At 38.3% G+C, this 14,898-nt stretch overlaps 1 protein-coding gene across 9 annotated transcripts in view; it reads left to right on the forward strand.

Annotated features, from left to right (window-relative positions):
• Positions 1 to 14,898, forward strand: part of LOC118521761 (uncharacterized) — a 479,907-nt gene that overhangs the window by 281,203 nt on the left and 183,806 nt on the right. Inside the window, exon 6 of one of the 9 annotated variants that reach the window (XR_013447024.1) lies at positions 14,619 to 14,766. The exons of the other annotated variants lie outside the window; for them this stretch is intronic. The gene's annotated coding sequence lies outside the window, so the exon portion shown is untranslated. Of the gene's footprint in view, positions 1 to 14,618; positions 14,767 to 14,898 lie in introns of those variants that run through there. 9 annotated transcript variants of the gene reach the window in all.

Below are 14,898 nucleotides of genomic sequence, written 5' to 3' on the forward strand. Positions count from 1 at the left end.
GTGGATCCACAGATGTCTCTATCTCTCTCTTTCTCAGTTCATGGAGAATCTGTTAAGTTTGGGTTGGGGTCCCCACAGTCACTTCTACTTCTCCAAAATGTTTCTTCTCCTATATGCATGAATCCTCTCCTCCTTTTGGCCATAGGCTTTTGGAAGTACAGCCAAGAGAGGACCTGTGTGTCAGGCAATCCTAATTCTCCACCCTACCCCACCACCTGAAGGAAGCCATAAACTCAGAGTCAACTCTTTAGAAATTGATAGGACAAAGAGAAAATAAAGGGGAAAAAAACCCACATGGTAAGGTCTTAATATACAATATCACATTGCTTTCTATTTTCTAACTCTGCTTATGGAAAACTCAGACTCAGTTTAAAATTCCAGTTCAAAGTCCACTCAGATATTCTTTTTCTTGAATAGATACTGGAATGTGCTCATAATCACCTCCCTTTAAAAATGATTCCATGAGGCTTCTTCAGTATTTTTTGCTCATCTTAAGTGTTTTCTTGACTCTGAGGCAATCAGTAATGTAACAGGATTCACACTGCTATAAACCACTGGAATCCCAGATGTCAGAAGCAGGATTCTCAGTTTATATAATCTGCTTGGCACCATGCCATCAGTCTTCATTCTGTTTCTGCAGTCAGCCTGATCTGAAGCACATACAAGTTTACTTCCTGGCCAAGAAAAAAGGCCCACCCACTAGTCAAGGATTTCTGTTTCAATCTGAAAATGGGTAAGAGTTTCTGCTTGGCTAATGGCTAAGATGGATAAAGGACAGATGAAGTTGTTAAAAGGGTCAAGGGAAAATATCCTTTGGCTATAACTGATTCAATCTTCTGTAAAATGTACTGAAATAAAAAGTATGCAATTGCAAGCAGCTTTGGTTCAGAATTACTTCTTTCCTTGCCTTACCTAAGGGCTGTCTCTGACCTTTCTCCTGTCCCATGATTCAAATTACTGCTCCATTAAAAAATTAAAAGAACAAAAGAGCACAGTAGCCTTGTAACCCTATCCATTGTCATAAGTGTCCAGTATGTAAGAGCCTTGTTCAAATAAAAGGACAACATGGACAGACTGAATTGTCTTACTTAAGAGCAACCAATTAAAACAGAACAAATGTGGTGAGTTTCGGCTTGTGTTGACTTTTGGGGTTAAGGTTGTGTGTTCAAGTTCCTGAGACTGGTAAGCCTTAGCCCATTTGGTTTTTATTTATCTGTGGACATGCCTATATAGGTGTTCTGGGAAAAAGCTCCCAATTCCCCTATGTTATGCTCTGTACCCAGTTTCTCCACTCCTTATACTATGGGTCACTGAGGTAACCCATGAGCCCAGCACTGTCTCATGTTGCTGAGAATCCCCTAGCCTGTACTCCACATACCAGAGGTAAAGGAAATTGTTCTAGATCAAAACTGTCTTCTCTACCTCTCTTGAGAGGTATATTTTTGAGACATGTTTGTTAACAAAGAAGCAGACAAGTGAGATGATTTGGATCTTTTGACACATTCATGGATCTCAGAGTACCAAAAGGATTAATTACTCTCCAAGACACCTATTTCTGAAGTTATAATTTTGCTTGTAAAGTTAATATTTTGCTTGTCCAATCTTTGGTAACAACTTAGCATCAATATGCTTATTGGATATCAATAATCAGGTAAGTAATTACCTGTTTACCTAATGACTAAAAACACTAATTTACTGATCTAAGCCATTCTTGGAGGCAATGTTACTTTATAAGCTGATTTCTAAGTTAAACTTTAGAATTTACATAGAATAGAAAATAGTGTTTCTGATCTGGCAATAATTAATTTCGTGATTTATAATTTATATAATTTTACATAGGCTTTATTCATTAATTGAATTAGAATAAATGGGGTAAGTGATTTGAAGAATCAGAGAAAGTGCTGTATACCACCTTATATTTTCCTAACACTTTCCCTAACACTTTAGTCTAGATTGGCAAATGTCTGTGTACCAAGATTCAGCAGCTGACAGTTTGGCCAGATGTTTTGCTGCTGCACAATGAGGGTCACTGCTTTCCAACATGGAATGCTTGGGTTCTCACCCACCACTTCTCTATCTCCTTCATTCAGTCATTTTCCATGTTTTATGGCTTATAACCAGTAACCACCTTGCAGTACCTTGCTTCCAAGAGTCATACACTATTAGCGATGGATATGAATATGAACATGTGGAGCTGAAAGTAAAAGAATACGTTGTGTGTGTGTGTATACATATATATATGTATATATTTATATCTATATATGACAGGTCTGGGGGTGGGTGGTTGTTGACTTGTGCAGCTGTTGAGTGACACCATCAGAGCCTCAGGCTCTTTTCACCTTATTTTCATCACTCTCAGTGTGGGAGCTTCTGACCACGGGCTTGTTTACCTCAGTGATATTTAAATACCTGCTCCAGCTCCAGCAAGGCAGAGAGGGGATATAGGAGGAAAACAATGCCTGCTGGCTGTTTTCACTGTAAACAGAATGCAAATGCCATCCCGGAAATACCAGCAGACTTCTGCACAGATTTCCTTGCTTTGAACTATGTCATGATAACCTTTGGCTACAAAGGACACTGGGAAAGTGGAAAATAGAATTGTCACACTGGCCTTAGAGCAATCATTACCCGTCATCTAGTGATGGACGTGTAATCTCCCTGAACAAAGCAGTTATTTTGGCAGGGAAGAGCAGAGGATGGATATTGAGAAGGCAATTGCCACCGCAGTTTGTAGCTGCTCCAATTTCCTTGAAAAAAGGGGAGGCAAATTCTTTAATTCAGTGTTCGATGTATCTGCTCCTGATTTAGCCCCACTGGGCAATGAGAAGCATTTTGGAGGAAAAGAGGGTTAGTGAGCTCAGTATTCTCTATCTCTGTATCTGGAAATGAAGCCTGCAAACCGGGGGTACAGAATTAGATTAGAAGGAAGACAGTTCAGGCTGCTCAAGTTATTTGCAGTGTATTAGTGAGGCAAAAAATTGATAAGGGTATTAATAAGTAAATTTCAATAGTGTTATGAGCTATGACAAAAACAAAGCAGACTAAAAGAGTAGAGCTTACCTGGAAGGGAAGTGGGAAACAATGCTGAAACTGAGTATTTCAGATAGGACAGACAGGGAAGCCTTCCCTGGGAGGTGACTATTGACTTAACACATGAGTTATGAGAAGGTGCCAGTCATGCAAGATCGGGGGGAGCGGTGAGCATTCCAGGCGGAGATGATAAGTGCGAAAGTCTTAAGTTGAGAATGAGCTTGGCTTGTTTGCTTGTAGTAGAAGGAGCAAAGAGGAGAGAGTGGTAATGTGTATGGGAGGGGGATGGTAAAAGAATAGGGAAGAGCCACATAATATAGGGCCTATGAGCATGGTAAGGAATTTGAAATTTAAGTGTAGTAAGAAACAAAATAGTGACATAATCTCATATTAGCAGTATATGAGGGGCATTAAAGCATTCTTGGAATAAATCAGAAATATGGTACTGGTATGATAACTCAGATGTCCTGATGTAACTAGCCAAATGTGAATTTGTTCCACTGTTACTCAAAGAGAAAACACTATAAAGAAGAAAAAAATAAAACATTCCTCATAGCCGCTACCTCCAAAAATACAAATGTTCAACAAATATTTCTAAAATACTTTTTAAAAGGATTGATAGGTTTTTAGTTTGGGACATCCATGTGTCTTCATGCAGTGACTTCCTTTAGGTGATCTCTCAAGAAGCGCTACTTTGAAAGTAAGTGGATGGGTAGACTTCTGGTTTCCAAGAACTTGGAAATTTTCACTTGAGTTTTTACGACACACACATACAGCACACCCACCACACACACACACACCAACTACACACACAGCTAAAGAAACTGAAAATCACAAACTCTTCTTAGATCCACTAGAGAATTGAGGTTACAGGGCCAACCATTACTCTCAAAATTGGAGGGACAGACAGGCTGATACAGAGAATCACAACTTAAGTAGAAGCCTAGGAGCAGAAACCACCACTGGAGCTGGTACTGAGATAGGAAAATTTAACCTTTGATTGATAAATTGCTGGAGGCTCAGAGTAGAAAGATTGAGAGTTTAAAACTCCAGGGGCCCAGACATAGGAAAGTCCACACAGTTGTGAATTTTACCTCCAGGAGGCCTACCATATTCTCACAGTAAAGATTACAGAAAAATCTCCTCTTACTTTTGGTGGGGTGAAGGGAAGAATAGCTACTTTGAAACATACACAGAGCATTAAAGGCCTGTTCTCAAGGGAATCTCTTTTATCAGAGCCTAACTAACTTGGGGAAAGGGAAATATCCAACTGTAGCCCACTGTAGCCTTCTATGTAGGAGAAGGGAAATACCCAACTCTTATATCCTCCAGTGTTATCTCACCCAAGGACGTGTGGTTAGTGAGAAGCACATATAAAGGCCACCGCTCAGGGGCACAGCCTCACTAAAAAACTGAAATCTAATTGTTAAGAGTATAGAACTAACCCCCTTCACACATACACATACACCTTAATTAACACATCAGTAGGCTCCTGTGTAATAACAGGAGATTACAATGGAGAGGACCGCATGCCTCATATTTAAGAAGAAATCTCTAGGGAAACTAAAAGACAACAGGGAAGATGAAAACAAGTGCACCAGAGGGAAATTCAGCTTCTGACCTCTGTAGCGACAGCAAACATGGCCTAACTCCTACCGAAACATAAAACCTCACACTAAAGGCTCATTTACCTCAATTCTTTATACCCAGTATCGTGTTCAGCTTGTCAATAAAAAGTTTCAAGGCATCCTAAAAGACAAAACAAAAAACAAAAAACAAAAAAAAAATCCCACAACTTGAAGAGACATAGCAAGCCCCAGAACCATACTTAGATATACTAGGGATGTTGGAAGTATCAAATCAAGAATTTAAAACAACTATGATAAATACACTAAGGACTCTAGTGGGAAAAGTAGACAACATGCAAGAACAAATGGGTGATATAAGCAGAGAGATGTAGAACTCTAAGAATGAATCAAAAGCAACTGCTAGAAATAAAAAACACTGTACTGAAAATGAAGAATGCCTTTGATGGTCCCATTAGTAGCATGGACATGGCCAAGGAAGGAATTAGTGAGCTTGAAGAAATGTCTGTCAAACTTCTAAACTAAAATGCAAAGGGGAAAAAGAATGAAAAGGATGAAACAGACTATTCAAAAACTGTGGAACAATTACAAAATTTTAGCACATATATATGTTATATATGTGTGTGTATGTATATGTGTATATATGTGTATGTATATGTGTAAATGTGTGTGTATATATATAGAAATACCAGAAGGAAAGGAAAGAAAAAAAGAACAGAGGAAATGTTTGAAGTAATAATGGCTGAGGATTTTCCAAAATCAATGACAGGCCTGAAACTAGACTTGGGAATCTCAGAGAACACCATACAGGACCAAATGTTCTATACATAGGCATGTCGTAGTCAAACTACAGAAAACCAAACACAAAGAGAAAATCTTGAAAGAAGCCATAGGAAAAAACACCTTACCTGTAGAGGAGCAAGGATAAGAATTACATTAGACTGAGTCTTCAGGAAGCATGCAAGCAAGAAGAAAATGGAGTGAAATATTTAAAGAAGTGAAAGAAAAAATCCACCAACCTAGAATTTTGAATCCTGTGAAATTATCCTTCAAAAGTGAAGGAGAAATAAAGACTTTCTCAGACAGACAAAAATTCAAATAATTTATTGCCAGTAAACCTTGCTAGAAATGTTAAGAACAGTTCAGAAAGAAGGATAGGAACTTGGATATACATAAAGAAAGGAATAGCATTAGAGAAGGTATAAATGAAAGTAAAATAAAATTTTAGTTTTATTGTTCTAAGTTGATCTAGGAGAGGAGAAAAAATGGAAGCATATAAAATGTCTAATTAAAATGAGAGAAGGCAGAAAAAGAGTAGAATACAAAAACAAATTAAAAAACAATGACAATGACTAGAAAACCATAACAAATACAAAGATATAACTCTGACTATATGAATAATCACTGTTTTTTTCTGAGTCCTCATGCTTTATTGATTGTTAGATACAATTCTACAAGGCAGCCCCACCCTGTTCCTGAGCCCCTTCTAAGAGGTTATAAGACATTGCAAGTGTTCCATGTTTACCAGTTAATAGAAGGCGGGACAGATTTACAAATCCCTTTTTCTCCCATCTAAGGAAATACCCCTGGGTCTTCTGCCTGCCTGTTCCTCTACACTTTATTCCCCTCTGTCCTGATAACCCTACTGCCTGAGAAGCTTGTCTGGGACACCTTTCCATGGCAAAGTACACAAACCTCCACATTCCTTTTAATTTTGCATAGTGTTAAGTCTACAGAGGAATGAATAATCACTTTAAACACCAAGAGTTGAACTTAATAAATGGAGTGATAGTACACATTCATGGATTAGAAGACTTAATATTGTTATGATGTTGATTCCTCCTAATTTGATTTATAGATCCAGTGCAATCCCAATCAGAGTTCCAGCAAGTTATTTTGTGGATATCAACAAACTGATTCTAAAGTTTGTATGGAGAAGCAAAAGACCTAGAATAGCCAATCCCAAATGCTGGCAATGCTGTAAAGCAACAGGAACTCTCATTGCTGGTAAGAATATGAAATGGTATAGTCAGTTTGGAAGACAGTTTGGCAGTTTCTTACAAAACCAAATATACACTTAGCATATGATCCAGCAGTCACACTCCTTGGTATTTACCCAAAAGAGATAAAAACTTATGTCCACACAAAAACCTACACACAGATATTTATAGCAGCTTTATTCATAATTGCCAAAACTTGGAAGCAATCAAAATGTTAGCACTGTGTGAATGGATAAACTGTGGTACATCCAGACAATGGAATATTACTTGGCAATAAAAAGAAATGGGTTAACAAGACATGAAAAGATACGGAGGAATCTTTTTTTAAAAAAAGATTTATTTATTTGGGAGAGAGAGAGAGATCATGTGCGAGTGGGAGGAGGGGTAGAGGGAGAGAGAGAATCTCTAGCCAACTCCATGCTGAGCAGGGAGCCCAACAAGGGACTTGATCCCATGATCCTGAGATCATGACCTGAGCCGAAACCAAGAGTCAGATGCTCAACCGTCTGAGCCACCCAGGTGCCCTAAGATATGGAAGAATCTTAAATGCATATTGCTAAGTAAAAGAATCCAGTTGTAAAGGCTACATTCTGTATGATTCCAGCTGTATGATGTTCTGAAAATACAAAACCATAGAGTCAGTAAAAAGATCAGTGGTTGCCATGGGTTTGGTGGGGGGACAGGGAAAAAGGGTGAATAAGTGAAATAGAAGGGATTTTTAGGACAGTGAAACTATTCTGTGTGACAATTTAATGGCAGATACATATTATTATACATTTGTCCAAACTCATAGACCATGCATCACAAAGAGTAAATCCCAGTGTAAACTATGGGCCTTAATAATGATATGTCAGCATTGGCTCATCAGTTTTGAGAAGATATATGGGAACTCTGTACTTTCTACTCAGTTCTTTTGTAAACCTAAAACTGCTCTAAAAATAAAGTCTATTGATAAAAAAATAAATAAATAAAACTTCCAGGCACTCCTCTATATGCTTTGCCAACTTATTAGCAGAAGCATGAGATTCTAGATTTTCTCTAGGTCTCTCCTTTGCCCCAGCCTCCTTAGTTTTAAACCATAAAACTCAATTTAGGTTCTTTAGTTGTTTTTTTTTTTTTTACATAACTTTTATGGCTTTAATTTCTTATCTTAGTTGTCCTTACCATAATACACAGTATGTTTCAGATAATCATATGGTGGTCATATGTCTCTTTTTAGTCATAACTCCCTGTAAATGGCGTCTTTGGTAACGTAATTATAAATACTATTGGCTTAAAGCTTTGACTCTGTTAAATATAGATTCTAGAAGCTGTAACTAAATAATATGAAAACAAAAATTTAAGCCTCCTTTTTGAAAAAAGCTATATAATCAGAGATGAGTATCACTCACTATAGATCCAGTGCAATCCCAATCAAAGTTCCAGCAAGTTATTTTGTGGATATCAACAAACTGATTCTAAAGTATATATGGAGAAGAAAAGACCCTAGAATAGCCAACCCCAAATGCTGGCAATGCAAAGAGAATCAGATTTTAGTATTAGCAACTAAGGAAAAATCTCTTTAATTTTGAAAGTACTCTGTTTTGGGGGTGCTGTTTTAAATCCTGTGTGCTGATTAGACAGCTGAACTTAAAGCCTAGTAAACTCAACAAAGAGTTCTGGTGAATCAGCTGAAGAAATAGTCTCCAAAGCATTTGTGCTGTATCCTGTCTGAAGTGCCCGCTTTCTTTCCATTCAGTGAAAAGAGATAAAGACCCATGATGTCATGAAGCTGTATGACAAGATGTTGTCTGAAAGTGTAAACCTTTATGTTTGTGTGGACAGCATTGGAAAAAAAGGTTAGGTAATTGCAAAAGGTGAAAAAACATGGAAGAGATATAGTTCATTAAGTGTATTTATTACTAATCACACCAAGCATGACTGATCTCAGGATAAACTTGCTATGTTTGTAAAGTATTTTCAGTCTGTAATTCAGCTCTTTTGTTACACATCCTCCATAAAAAAGTTCAGTCTAATCTCTGATATTTGAAATAGCAGCTTCTCTGTTTTCTCACTGAGGCTGCTGATTAGGATTGCATAAAATGAAGATGCTTCTGATGGTTTGAAAATCTGAAACACCACTCAGAACATTGTTCATTCTTTGGCACTACCACTAGCCATTTAACAAGCACAGGAAGAGAATAAGAGGTTTTGGTAGTGATGATAATATGGACAGGTGTGAAAGTACAAGAGAGGGAAATGTAGAATGGAAGATCTGAGGTCCTAAATCCTACTGCTTCCTCCCCACAAATGGGCCCCTATTCCAAGGTCCATATTTCTTCCACTAACAGTCATTCTCATCAGACACATATGGGACTTTGATGCCATCCTCAAACCCTTTTTTTCCCTATCAACTGAGGCCAAAGGAGAGCTGTCCCATGAGCAAAATTGCCTGGAAAGGACTTGAGCTGCCTATAATAAAAGCTGGACTAAACTAAATAAAAGGTAGAATAAAATATGGTATAAGATTCTGCAAGAACAGTAAGACCTACTACCTCTTAGCACACCTAGTAGGTACTCTGTCATTGGCTTTTTCATTGTCTATTCACTCTGGTTTACCTCAGTCTGCCTTATTGGTCACTTAAAATTTGCTTCTCACCAGGACTTCACATTGAGAGACTTAAATCAACTAGTCAGAAGCTGCCTTTGTGAAGCTCCATTCCTACTAGCATCTCTTGCCTCAATACCTACTGTCTCAGTGCCTGCTAGCTTGCTTATAACTGGGCAACTCCCACTTCCAGTCAATCGACAAGCCATTATCTTGCTGGGACTCAATAAACATTATTCTTTGGCCATCATCCCTTTTCCCTTTGTGTCTATAATTCCTTTTCATCTTTCTAGTCCAATTTCTTATCACCTTGTGCCTAGACAGATCTCTCTTAACTATTCTTCCTATACTTTAAGCTTTTCACTGTGCAATCTATCTAAAATAATACAGCTATTCACCTTTTTGACTCATCATCCCATTCACCCTCACCCCCTCTGAATCTTTCCATGACTTCCTATTAATTGCCAGAGATATCCAACTGTTCTGCAGGGAATCTGGTTCCTACAGTCTGACTCATGACTCCTGTTCTAGCATAATTTCCTTCATATGTGGACATGAACCCTCTGTTCCATCAAAACTGACCATTCAGTTTTTTTAACCATTCAGTGGAAATGACTTATCCCCACTATCCCCAGTCTACTCACTTGGCCAGAATAAATGAGAATCAAGAACTGTGAAGGGTCTGATACATTTCCCTACTTGTAATGTAATATGTTAGTTTGCTATAATTTCCTGGATGCTGGTAGAAGACACAAGACTCCTGGGTCAGAGACAAAGAACTTTGTTAGTCACAGTAGTCACAGTAACCAGAGTATAAGTACCAGTTTTAGAAAAGCAAGTCCTACAGGGCAACACAAAGAAGCCAGGTTAGATCAGCAGTCAAGGTAGGTTGTATTATAAGAGAGGAACCCTTTAAAAAAAAAGAGGAACCCTGAGTTTAAGGAACCCAAACCTTTTATAATGGAGAGTAATTATGCTAGCTGTTATTCCTGAGGGAGACACTGTCACTATCTTTCAAGGGACTTCTCACTGTGAACATCCTTGAAAAGACAGTTCAGAACAAAATCGGGGGATGCCTCTGCTCACAAGATGTGCAGAAACACAAGAGATCCATGGCTAGATGTATCTCTGCGAAGTACCTACTTCTTGAAAAAGGAGGAAGCTTGATTTGTTGGTGAAGTACACAAAGAAGGTTATAAGGGGCTCTTGAGTCAGACATCACCAACCCATTTAAAGCATTTAGCCTAATGCCTGGCCAACTGTTAAGTGTCCAATATACATTAACTATTATTATTTTGGTTGCTGTTGTTAAGTAACAGCAATAACTGATGATTTCCTAATTTCCTACCCTTGGTTCCAGAGCAGAAGGTCCTCCCAGTCAGCATTTGTCTCAGAATACACATGGTTGGTGATTATTATGGATTGCATTGTGAACCCCCAAAATACATATGTGAAAGTTCTAATCCTTAGTCCTTCAGAATGTAGCTGTATTTGAACATAGGCTCTTTGAGAAGATAATTAAGTTAAAATGAGACATTTAGTGTGGGTCTTTATCCAGTATGTCTGGTGTTCTTACATATTTTAGGACACAGACACACAGGGAAGACCATGTAAAGACATTGGAAGAAGAAGGCCATCCATCTACAAGCCAAGGAGAGCAGCTTAGGAAAAACAACACTGCCAACACTTTGATCTTGGACTTCTAGCCTCCATAACTATGAGAAAATAAATTTCTGTTGTTTAAGCTACCTAGTCTGTGGTACTTTGTTATGGCAGCTTTAGCAGATTAATACAGTGATGAACAAAATATAAATGAACCCCCTGAGATCTGGCTTTGGCTGATTCTGTGCCTTGACCAAATAGTTGTTCCAGGGAAAACCAGTATTGAACATTATCTTAACAACTAAAGATATGCACTGTCTAGTCCTACCCTTGCCTGGGACGCTGTGTTTCCGGTGTTCCTACCCACCCCTCCATGTACCCACCATTCCTGACAGCAAAAGCAGGGCCATTTCCCTTAAGATATTACAACAGAGTTAGGGACTTACCTGACTATTTCAGTTTCTCAGGGAGAAAAATTCTGGTAGCTCTAAGAACTAAATTACCCTTGCAAATAATTTAGTAATAACAAGTACAAGGTTGTTACCTACAGTTCAAAAGCAAATTTGATATTCATTTTTCTCTTCTTTCCCAAGGCTAGGTAATTAAAAACTGTAATTACCTGTGGGGAAAAAAAAGGAAACTACAGTTTTCAAGAGGCTTCAGATGTATTATCATTTGTGCCATTTTTAATCACATGGCCTGTATAGTTCAGAATGCCCCCAAATTCCTCTCTTCTTATCCAAGTTCTCCCCTTCCATCAAGGACTTGTCCTTAGAGTACTTTTCTACCTGAATTTTTATCATTATTGTGAGTTAATATATTACGTGAGTTAATATAGCACACAATGAATCATGGAACACTACATCAAAAACTAGTGATGTACTGCATGGTGACTAACATAATAAAATAAAATAAAATAAAATTTTAAAAAATATAGCACACACTCTCTTGCAAATTATTTTGTGGAAGGCGTCTCTCAGAAAGATTTTCAATTTTAGAGCAATAGATTGCAGACCTCATTTTATAGTTTTTGAATTAATGGACTTAATTTTTTTTAGAGCAGTTTTAGGTTTATAGGAATATTTAGCAGAAAAGTCAGAGAACTGCCATGTACCCTTCCTCCATTACCACTTTTTCCTATTGTTAACAACTTTCATTAGTGTTGTCCATTTGTTACAATTGATGAGCCCATATTGAGACATTATTATTAATGAAGGCCAGTAGTTTATATTAAGGCTTATCCTTTGTGCAGTTCTATAGATTTTGATAAATGTATAATGGCATGTATCTACCTTTGCAGTTTTGTTGCCCTAAAAATCCGCTGTGTTCCATCTAGTTGTCCCTTCCTCCCTTCTTCTTAATCCCTGGAAACCAATGATATTTTTACTGTTACCACAGTTTTGCCTTTTCCAGAAAGTCATGTAGTCAGAATCATATAGTACATAGCCTTTTCAGACTGGCTTCTGCCACTTAGCAATATGCACTTAAGTTTCCTCTAAGTCTTCTTGTCACTTGATAGTTTGGCCTCATTATAGTTTTAGCACAGGATTCTGCTCATGGCAAGTCCTCGATAAATATGGTTTGAGTTGTTGTTGGTGTTTCCCATTGAACAAAACTTATGGAGGAAGCAGCATTTGAGCTGATCTTTGAAAGATGAGCAGGATTTCTGTATGTGAAGGAAAATGCATTTCTGAATGTGAAGGAAGCTGGAATGCTGGGGAGAACATTAGCAAAAACACAGAAGTAATGTCCCTGATTCTCTGAGGCTCATGCCCTTTACCTATATTTCCCTCACCTCCTCTCATTGCTATCATGTCATTTGTTCACTGAGCACCTGGCTTGAATTCTTTCTCTCTACCTCATGATTTGTTCCTTTTCCTGGATATTTTCAGCTTCCATGTGTTGATCCAAGCAATATCCTGTTGACATTTTAAAATTCTCATTTAACACATGAGTAAAATAAGTCTCAGAAGAGTTGAGTAAGATATCTGAGATCTCCATAAGTGGCAGAATTGGTACCTAAACCTAGATCTTTCTGTCCCTAAACACCACAGTGACATTTTATGTCCCTAAGGGTTATGTCAACCCAGAGCTAGTGAAAATTCACTTTTGGTCCCAGTCAATGCCTTGAATCAGCAACCAGTATATGATGCTGTTTCTCCCATGGCCACAATAGATAGGTCCTGGATCTAAGCAGTGGAACTGGACATGGCCACTCTTACTATCATACCTCATAGCACACTCTGAATTTTTGCTTTCTATTTCTGCAACCAAGCAAGGAATGTTTCTACCAGGGAAAACAACAATGATAGCAGTGAATTGGAATTAGGACTGTCACTTGGCTACTTGCTTTCTCCTGCTCTTGAACCAATACACAGTTGGGAAGTTGCTTTACTGGCTCTGGTAAATGATCTCACTTTTCAAGGGGAATCAGGTTGCTGCTACATAATTGTAAAGGGAAGACCAAGGCTGATATCTAGGTGGTTTTTGTATCATAGGGAGGCTGACTCCTATAGGTAGTCTGGGAAGCATGGGGTGAGGGGGTAGTTTGGAGGGTTTGAAGAAGGGAGAGTCAGGTCTTTTTTCCCCTCCCATCTGTCTCTAGTGGTAGTGACATCACCCTGTGGCTCTAGTTCTTGCTGACAGGCCCACCACGTTTCCAGCTTCTGCCAGTGACCCTGAACTCTGGACTCTGCTCATACCACTGCCTCACTTTGTCTTTCCAGCCAAGAGGTGGTAGTGGCTTCCTGCTATTGCTAATCCCTAGATGGTATCATTGTCCTGTGGTTTGGCTTTTTAGCTCTTCCATGATTTATGCACCAAATTCCCTGTGTTAAATTTTCTTTTTTTAGATATCCAAGGTAGTTTCTCTTTTTCCTGGTTTTATCTTTTCACTTTTACAGACTCTTACTACTCTATATGTAAACTCTCTAGAAAAGATCAATGTCTCTAATGAATCTGATTAGTATCTAAATACTGACGATTCCCAGATACATATCTTCTATTCTGATGTCACGTCTGAGAGTTGGTACCCTATATGCAAATGCCACTGAGAAGTTGTAACATTAAGTATAGGCTAATTTATAATGAGGAAACAAGTGATCTTAATAGATAACAATTTTTTTTAAAAATGGTTTATTTTTTGTTCACACTACATATTCATCTTGAGGAAGCTGTGGTTCTATATTGTTTTCCTTCTGGGATCCAGATTTGATGGCAAAACATCTGGGTCTTAAGCTTTATGCCTAAAAGGTCCAAATGGCCACTCCTACATCATGAAGCAGGGGAAGGGTCCACAGAGAGGGAAACTGAAGTATTTGGCACATGGTAACAAGCACTCACGTGCAGCATGGTCAGACAGACCTCCATCATCCCCTACATATGTTCCCCATCTGTGTTTCTATTCACAAAATGTCACCATCTTCCTCAGTTACCTGAGACAGAACCTAGGTATGATCCCTGGTCTCTTCTTCCCTCAGTTTTTCCCAGCACCCTTACCCAGTAAATCACCACATTCCACTGAGTCCATTCCTAGTACTTCTCAAACACATTCCTATTCCCACTTTCAAATTCAGATTACCATCATCTTTAAATGGGTATCCTTGCCCCCAGTCTTGCCTGTCTTCAGTTGGTTCTTTGTAGAGTAGCCAACATGGAACCAAAAAAGATCGACTTTAAATTTTGACTTACCCTGGTATTGAAGCAGTAAGTTACAAATGTGTAAGACATAAGGCCTTGGAAAGAAAGGGATTAGGTAATGTGGGAATAAGTACATGAAGAATTGATAATGCTGTGCTGAAATTGCTTTCCTAGGAATGATAAGAAAGAAGTTAAGTGACGTTTACATTCCTGCTACCAAGAGAGCATAATAAGTCAGAAGTGCTGCTGGAGGCCAGCCAAGTGGGACCAAATTCTCAAGATTACGGATTATACAGTATCTTCTCTTGGTTATTACATTTATGGAACATGACCCTATATGTACTAATATCCCCAAGGGCTATAACTGAGTTCAAGGGTTAATAGTCTAACCATTTATGTTACAACATTTGCTGTACAAGATTATATTTTTTTCACTCAAGCTATAAAAAGAATG

Source organism: Halichoerus grypus, chromosome 4 (genome assembly GCF_964656455.1).
Source record: "Halichoerus grypus chromosome 4, mHalGry1.hap1.1, whole genome shotgun sequence".
In the NCBI taxonomy this organism is placed as follows: Eukaryota; Metazoa; Chordata; class Mammalia; order Carnivora; family Phocidae; genus Halichoerus; species Halichoerus grypus.